Source organism: Corapipo altera, unplaced genomic scaffold (genome assembly GCF_003945725.1).
Source record: "Corapipo altera isolate COAL_440 unplaced genomic scaffold, ASM394572v1 180, whole genome shotgun sequence".
Taxonomy (NCBI): domain Eukaryota; kingdom Metazoa; phylum Chordata; class Aves; order Passeriformes; family Pipridae; genus Corapipo; species Corapipo altera.
The window spans coordinates 7300572-7309753 of NW_020884915.1; positions in this window are offsets into that span (position 1 = coordinate 7300572).

Sequence of the window (9182 nt, forward strand, 5' to 3'; positions counted from 1 at the left end):
CCATTGTAATTATTTTTCAAGGTAAAAACTGCTGGGAAGTGTGATGAACAAACACATAGCCTTTCAAGATCAGCGGGGCTGCTTATCTGGGTGTGATGCTGAGCTGGGTTCAAGCTGTTACCTGAGAAAATGTAGAAAGAAAAGAGAAGTATGAAAAATGATAAAAGAATTAAATTGCTCATTCTGTCACCTCTTAGTTCCTCATCTTGTAGATCTCTCATCTGTAATTTTGCTACTGGATGAATTACCTGACTTTTCTTTTAAACAAGGGAGAATAGTTCCTTGGGCAGATTGTCACCACATTCAATCACCATGAATCTTCATAATTAAATTATATTAATTGCAGTTATTTTATTTTTTAGCCTTTTGATAATGATGTCATTTCACTCAACATTTCACACTTTCCTAGAAAACTTTGTTTCTGTAAGTTATGTGGGTCTTTCCAACTTAAATGTTCTATGATTCTGTGTAGACACAAATGAGAAACTTGCTTATCTACATTTTAATGTTAAACCCCTTAAGTATACAAGGGGACACCTCCTAAGGCAAGGGTGTATAGAAAGGGGAGACTCCCTTTCGGTATAATCCTTTCCACTGACTGATGGCTTATCTGACATTTAGCACATGCCAATATGAACTGGGTTAAAGTGATTCTTATGAATGCTTGGTACAAAAGCATTTTCAGGCTTTTCTTCTTTTGTTTAGCTAGCCTTGAAAGGTTAATTTCTTCAGATGAAAGCAAACAGATGTTCTAACTCTGTGCTCTGTATCCCTAGCAGAAAATTAGGAAGAAAGGTTAATACATAGTTTCTTTTCTTAGTCTTCAGGACTAAGTCCAGAAAAGTGTTGAAGCAGTCACATTAAAATGAATTTGAGTTATCCTCTGCTCGCATATTTAAAGTCTGTTGTTAGGATGCAAGTTGGTTGGTTAACCAGTCACTCACAGAATTCAGTAAACATAAATGGAGAAACATTCAAAAGATGCACACACACAAAAAATTGCTTTCAAGCTATCCTGGGTTATCCTGGGCAAATCTGGATTCAGGGATAGCTAGTAGAACTCAGAACTGTGATATATGGTATACTCAGACCTGGTGAGCAGGTGCTCAGATCTCTGATATAGCACCGCATTCAAAGGGACTTAATGCTTGGTTTTTATATCAATCACTAAGAATTCATAGGCAAAGTCAGATAGGCTGATTTATTAGAATTTAGGGGTCCCACAGGTAATATGTAGTCTACATTACCTGCTTTTGATTTAATTCCATTATATATAATATTGGCCCAAAACCTCACTTCATTCTATATTCACAATTCCTTCACAATTCAGAAAGAAAGTTTACTGCAGAAACAGGTCACTCCAACTTTTAAATTCATCTAGTTGATTCAATAAATTATTCTCACTAATATGAACTCATAGATTTTACCTGTTCAGAGTATTTTGGTGCATATGTTCTCAGGGTAGCTCAAGAAATGTGAGTAACCCACTACATTCGGAAGCCTTTCTGAAACCTGGTATTATAGTCCCACACCATACCACACCCCTCTGCTTCAACACGGACTCAACTGCAGTGTGGTGGTGACAATTTCAGATCACTTACAAGATTCAGTGACATTGCCAAGTTAAAACTAAAACAACAACATTTTTAAGGGCTTTTGATTTTACCTAAGATGAGGACATCATTGTCTCACATCCTAGGTGTAAATGTGTACTATGCAATTCCTATAAATCATTATTCCAGCTGGTATTGAGCATCAGCTGGCATTTAACTTATCTAGGCTCTTCTCAGAGCACATGAAGTGACTATTTAGTGATGTTCATGCTGCCTTTCAGCAGTCAGTGAGACACGACAGCTCTCCTCCAGTGTTTAAGACAAGGTTACTGGAAGAGCAAGGTATCTTCGTACTTGTAACAAATTAGTCAGAGGATTTACTCCAGCTGACAGGCATGAAATGGGATTTCTATACTAATTTACTAATACCAGGAAAACTCATAGCTCAGCAGCATTGTTAGATGTCAGTACTTCTGTGCTGGCTTCTAGAAAACTTTGCACTTTAACAAGGTTAACTACTTCAGTATTATTCGGGACCTATATAGGAAGTAGCAAGCCACAAAATGCTGACTCTCCATCCCTCAGAAGTTCTTGGAATTTCTCATCCGTGAACTTGTCCAAGCTGTCCTGAACTCATGCACACCTCTAGCACACCCAGCATCCTGTATCAGGTACATTCTAATTATGCAACTGTGAGGAGAATCATCTACTTCCATTTGTCTTGAGGTGTGCAATGCCAGCTTCATTTCATGCTCCTGTTACTAGTGTGGAAGAAAATGAATAAGTCATCTTCTGTTTCCTTCTCCATGTTCCCCTTCATTCTACAGATCACATTCATACCCCCATCTCTTTTCAGGGCTGACTGCATATTGCAGGGTGTGTAATTCAGTTCTGTGTTGTGTATGAATAACTTTTATTATAGATGGCAACAGTAATGTAAAGGTCACCTTTCCCAGTCGTAAGGCCCTCCCTAAGGAAGTAACAGTTTTGAATAAAAAAACCTTAAATACCAGCAAGTATTTTTCTATTCATTCCAGTCTGCCTGTCTGCTGAAAAAGATATGAAGGGATTATTATTCTTTATATCTACTGTCCTTTCATTGTGATCCAGCTTCTAATACTTTTATTGATGCCAATCCCAATGGGATGACTCATAGAATAAAATAATTCTTAGCTAAAGAAAGAGTATTGAATGTTAAGTTCCATTTGCTTTGTATTTTAATACTATTTAAATGAACAGCTGTTGCATGACTTATTTGTAACTTACATGGAAGCCTAAGTTTTTTTCTTGCACTTCCCAAGGTGAACCTGGAGTTACCATGAGATTTGATCTGTGATGCTCCTGACTACATTTTGTCCCCGAAATTCCAGTAAAGTGAAGAGGTTGTGCACTGGCTCCTATCTGGTGTCCTCATATCAATATGTATTTTCAAGGATTTGAGTGTGTAATTAGCCATCCTTTATTCACTGCTTATCTCTCTGTGGTTAACTACAACACTTACTGGCTCTCTGAGAAGATAGGTGGGGAAGGATTAATCTTTACAAGGAATTCTGCACGAAACGTTCCCCTGAGCTTTAGCTGACCTTCTAATGTCTAAATCAAGAACTGCTGCCTAGCCTGGTCTCTCTGGATATATCTCATGTATCTGGGTAAGTCTGAAACATCCCACTACTATGCGACAAAGTTATTCGATTCAGTGTCAGTTTAGAAATCCTAGAAAAGTACAGATCCATATCCTATTGATGTAAGAGAGCAGAGATAAGCATCGTCTTTCAGCTCTAGTACAGTTTAACTTTCATTTGGCAAAATTCAGTAACATCAACTTTGATTGGAAAAACAGGGGGAAAAAAATCTTATTTGTGCAGTGCTTCAGTTTGATAAAATACTGCACTGCTTGAAACAGTTTAGGGAAGAAAAGAATTCAAGAAATATTAGTGAGTTCAAATTTTAAAGTTTGAGGATGTGTATCCCAATATTTTCACATAATAGTGAAAATATTGCTAATAACCATCTGGTTAGTAATAGACCATACTTGTCTCTACAGCAGCTGCTGAGTCTAGGCTGCATATTGCAAACAGATGCAGTAAGTCAGACTCGCTGATTGAATTCAAGAGAGTTAGACTGATTTCCATCAGGTAAGGTCTGAAATTTGTGTCTTAATAAACAAAATACATTTATTCTGGCAGTCATGCCTTAGTTTGCATCAAACAGACTTAAAAGTGGGTTAGCTGGTCACCATTTCTGTGATAAAACACTCGTGCTCAATGCATATTCTAAGGACAGCATTGAATTTAAATGTCCAAAATAGGGACCTAAATAATATGATATAAACAGAGAATTTTAAACCTCCACCAGCAAGGTAATTTAAGGCCAATGGACGCTATGCCTATTGATCTAAATTTTGGGATGTAAATTAGTAAACAATAGTGCAAAAAAATGAAAGAAATAAGTCAGCTTTTAGACTTTTTCTTAACCAGTTGCTATTTCTTTCTTTCTCTTATCAGTCATCTAGCATGAAATTATTGGTTTTGTACCTTTGAAAAGTTAGAAGATACTTTAAGGAAAGACAATAAATACCATAAAAAATGGATTTCATAGATTAATGGGAAAGCATAGAACCAAGATTTTAATAGTAGCTTCTTTCCACAGCCCTGTAGAAGGCTGTGGCAAATGAGTTGTAATTATCAGGATGATTTTTTTTTACAGTTTAAAGATTACATGAAGTGGTGGGATAGAAGCTCTGTCTGAAGGCCTTTGAATTTATAAATTTCTAAGTTAAAGCTGCTGGTTATTAGTAAATAGGAAACCATCCTTTATGAGATCTGGTAGCATAGTCGCTGAAAAGCTATGACTTTAAAAACACTCTATTTTTTTTTAGTTCCTGATTTTGTTTGACATTAAAAAAGACATTTTATATTAAACAAGTAACATCAGCTTATGGGATGGCTGAACTATTTTCTATATGTTGACATAACCACCAAGAGGGTGATTGGGCACTGACCAGGCTCCCCAGGGCAGTGGTCACAGCACCAAGGCTGCCAGAGCTCAAGGAGTGTTTGGATGATCCTCTGGGCCACAGGGTGTGACTCTTGGGGATGGGCCTGTGCGGGGCCAGGAGCTGGACTTGATGATCCTTGTGGATGGGTTCCTTCCAAGTCAGCATATTCTGTGATTCTGTGAAAATAATTTTATGCATTTCTTTCTGAAAGATAAGAATAAAGTTGGAGGCATAAACATTCTACAGATTCTAGTCCCTCACCAGATTTAATCTGTATTTCAATCTTAATCAGGATTTCAATATCCTTATATCTCATTTTTTTCAAACTATTAAATGCCTGTCACTGCAAGAGCAGAAGACTCACGGTTTAAAACCGGATTATGAAGTCAGTAGAATTATATTAATTTAATGAGCTGTTAGCTGCTATTTAATGGAAACACCTAGGAAAAATATCAGGGGGTTTCATATCAGACCTTTGATGTGACACAGGGCCTGGTGTTTGTGGGTTTATTTATTATTTTGTGGGCACTGGTTCAGTTCCATCACATTTCGTTTAACTTCAGGAAGTTTATGTCAAGTTTGCAGTTATGTTTGTGTCACTCTATATATAGGTTCTTAACTACTTGTGGTGTGGCAACATCTGTAATGCTTTCATAAAATGTGTATTGTTTTTGTGGTATTCCCTCCACGTGGTTCTGACCACAGGTTTGTGTTTGTCCCTCATTTGTGTCATGTCTGGAGAGCAGGTTTGAGTTTGGAGCTGTGTACCTAAGGCACACAGTGTTTAATAGATTCTTCCTCCAAATCCCTGGAAGGGGGTGACAGAAGGAGGAGCAGCATCTGAATCGTTCCCAAAGACTGTTTGGTGCCTCTAGCTGGCTTTGCCGCTCCCTGTGCAAAAGGACGACTTACATGGAGAATAAGCTTTTATCATATTTGCTGAAAAGAGCAAGATAAGAGGCTGCCTGTAAACAGGATGGCTTCTTTACTTTGCTTTTGGGTATTGCTGTTTCTTCAGTAAGTCTGGGTTTTCAGTATACTTTAAGGATACTATGAAAATTTTAAGAATTTGAGTCACTACTGCAATTAAATCAGGTTTTAACAAGGCACTACCTTTGCCCCCTGCTGTTTTGGAATGTCTCAAAACTCCTTTGAGAGAAGCCAGCTAAGATAGGGTAAGCTATGAAGAGAAGTAACTAGTTTATTCTTCTGTAAATGAAGTAATACAAAAGCTACAGGATGGGATTCATTTATTCTGCAGGCCAGTTAAATCAGTATCACGTTCAAAATTACTTCAGAAAAACTGAGTCATCATTATTTTGATTTTAAGCCTTTTGGCTTTGCAGTTAAGGAACACAACCTTTCTTTTTTCAATTGTGAAGAAGTCATGAGGAACACAGAAAGCTTTTTAAAGGGCTACCCCAAGTGAGAGTTATGAGGCAGGGTTGCAAAGCACAAAGCAATTTTAAGCCTAAGGAATGTGGGAGTGGGATGTTGCAACCAGCACAGCATGCAGCATTACCACACCAATTAGACTTAATAAGTTTAACTGGAGTATTTCACAATGTGAGTCCAACCCAGCCTCTTTTAAAGTCAGCTGAAGTAATTTCCAGGCTAGAGGAGCACATTTCAGTATTGATTTCAGGATGTATGTAGTTGTTTCAGGGTGTATACAGCTGCATCTAAGGTGCATACAAACATCTGAAAAAGATGCTGGATTTTCAGTGATCTGTTACTGGATGGGCACTAAATGCTGATGTGGTGTGCAGGCCCTGGGTTTTCATGGAGCTGTGCCTGTTTCAACAGTTAAATCTTATGAAAATAAATTACTATTTCATCATCCTTCTAAATTGCATTATATCAACTATGTGACAGAAGGATAAAATCTTCCAGTGACACCTATGGCTTGTCCTCAGTGTCATAGGTAGACCAAGCTCCCATCTCTAAGCAACTGTAAAACCGAAATTAAGAGGCTCCAGCTGAGGAAGTATGGAGAAAGAAAAAATAACAGCCTTTATTAAAGGATATATGTGTATTGGCAGAACAACAAAAGAACACAAAAAAACCAACCAAACAATAATCCTATACCCAGAAATCCCCTTCAAAAAGGAAACAGTTCGGTACTGTCTGGGTTTTTGCGCAATTCTAACCACGGCCGGCAGGGGGCGCTGTAGGATCCCTGGAGGGGCGGAGCCTGCAGTGCTCGGTGGTGGCCGGCAGGGGGCGCTGTTGGCCCCCGGCGTGCAGGAGAAGCCAACAGTGGAGATTCCCACACACCGGGAAGGGGAAGGGGAAAAGGGGACAAAAGGGAGTTCTTCCCACGAAAACTCATGCTGTCTGCAGCTGGCTGTGGCCGGGATTTCTCCCATTTTTGTCGAGAGGCACAAAAAGTTCCTCTGTAGGTGGGTCAGACCTCTCCGATGAAGTGTGAAGAGGTCCAGGCTGGGGAGCAGAACAGGGCACAGGAAATGAAGGCAAACCAGAACCAGCAAACAGCTGGGTGACCAAGCCAAGAACAAAACAACCTCGGAGCCTCTCCAACACCCACCTTGCCTGAGTTAAGGCAAAAATTAAGCATCCCTGTTTCCAAGAAGAGGAGGAAAAAAAACTCTTCACCCCTCCCCACAGCCTTAGAGAGGGCCATCAGCTTGGAATGCAGTCCTGCCAGTTAGTTCTTTTGTGTAGATCAATCACCCAAGGCAAAACCCCCCTCCTCCATTCAACATCTTTCTTTTACAGTGGGGCAGGCGAAAGAAAAATTCCTGCTTGGTTTTTTAGAACAAGTAAACCTATGACATTATCCACTCCTAATTTTCCTTTCCTGGCTCACTCTGTTCTTGTCTTGTAAAATACTGCCCACCCTGTGGGTCTGGGGTCTAAAAGCTCCATTTAGGTCAGCAAAAAGCTCTCTGGCTGGGACAATTCACTGAATTCACTGGTAGATCCTGAAATCTCTTTCCAAGTGCATGAAAAGCCAAAGGAAAAGGTGCTGAGCACACAGGACTTCAAGGTGCTGCAAGCAGAGGCTTCCTGAACTGCAGGGAAATGGCCCTGAGTGTGGCTTTGGCCTGCTGCCCCCCCCTGCACACTGTGCTCTCCAGAGCAGTAAAAAGCTTTGCCTCTCTTTACATACGTCCAGGAAAAACACTCCTGCTGGAGAAGTCTTGGATTTTCCTTTGGTGTTAAGTGAACTGGCACAGCTCAAAGTGATGCCGTTAAATTCTCCATCTCCAAAATCCGTGTTCGCCTTTGCCGTGGCGTTTTTGCCTGTCCCACAGTCCGGAGGGACCTCTGGCAGCTGCACTGCACAGCTGGACTGTGGGCAGAACAAGAGTGGGGCTGGATTAGGGAGCATGGACCTGGCATAAGTACAGCAGGGAGGGAGCTGGGATAAAAATAGTCAGGCCTGGCCTGGAATGTGGGCTTGAGAGCTGGGGTGGAAAACTCAGACCTTTAACAAAAGAAAGCTGCTAGGATTGGAACGTGCAGCAGCTTTACCGGGAGCTGACAGCAGAGCTGGCAGAGAAATAAAGGTTGTGGGTCTGGGTATGGGATAGGGAGAGCAGTGCTCGGGAAGGGACTGTGGAGCAGGGATAGGGACTGTGGCCCTGCGCCAAAAATCACTAGGATTGAGACAGGGACTGGCACCATCGCTGAAACATCTGTGTGTCTGTGGAATAGGGATTGATGGGCGGGAACATGGACTGGGGGGGAAGAGCTGAAATCACTCTAGGGCAGGGATCTGGACTTTGGAGTTGGGATGGGGTTTCTGGGGCTGGAGGAGCCCCTGGGGGACTGGGATTGGGAGTGTGAGGTTGGAGCTGGAAAGTCACAGAGCTGGGGCCAAGATGAAGATCCTGCAGCGAGAACCTGGAGCAGCTTCCCATGGCGGCGATGGCGAGATGCAGAGCTACTGCTGAGAGAGCAGAGCTGGCAGTGCAATAAAGCTTGTGGGTCTCGAGCTGAAATCACTGAGGGGCTGGGGTAGGGATGAGTTCTGGGCTGGGAAGTGGAACACTTGGGCAGTAATGAGAGCAATCAGTGTGAGATAGGGCCTGTGGCACCGTCGCTGAAATCCCTGTGTGGCTGTAGAATTACGATTATAATTGGGAATGCGAACTGAGAGGTTGGGGCTGAAATCAGCATAGTGGTAGGATTGCATCCGTGGAGCTGGGGTGGTGTCTGGAACTCAGATAATGCCTGTGGCACAGTCACTGAAATCCCTGAGTGGCTGTGGAATAGGGATTGATGGGCGGGAACGTGGACTGGGGGGAAAGAGCTGAAATCAGTATAGGGCTGGGCTTGTGTCTTTGGAATTGGGATGGCGTTTCTGGGGCTGGAGGCACACCTGGAGGACTGGGATTGGGATTGGGAGTGTGAGGTTTGAGCTGGAAAGTCGCAGAGTTGGAGCCAAGATGAAGATCCTGCAGTGAGAACCTGGAGCAGCTTCCTGTGGCGGCGATGGCAAGATTTGGAGCTACTGCTGAGAGAGCAGAGCTGGCACTGCAATAAAGCTTGTGGGTCTTGAGCTGAAATCACTGAGGGGCTGGGATAGGGATGGGTTCTGGGCTGGGAACTGTAATTCTTGGGCAGTAATGAGAGCAATCAGTGTGAGATAGGGCCTGTGGCAC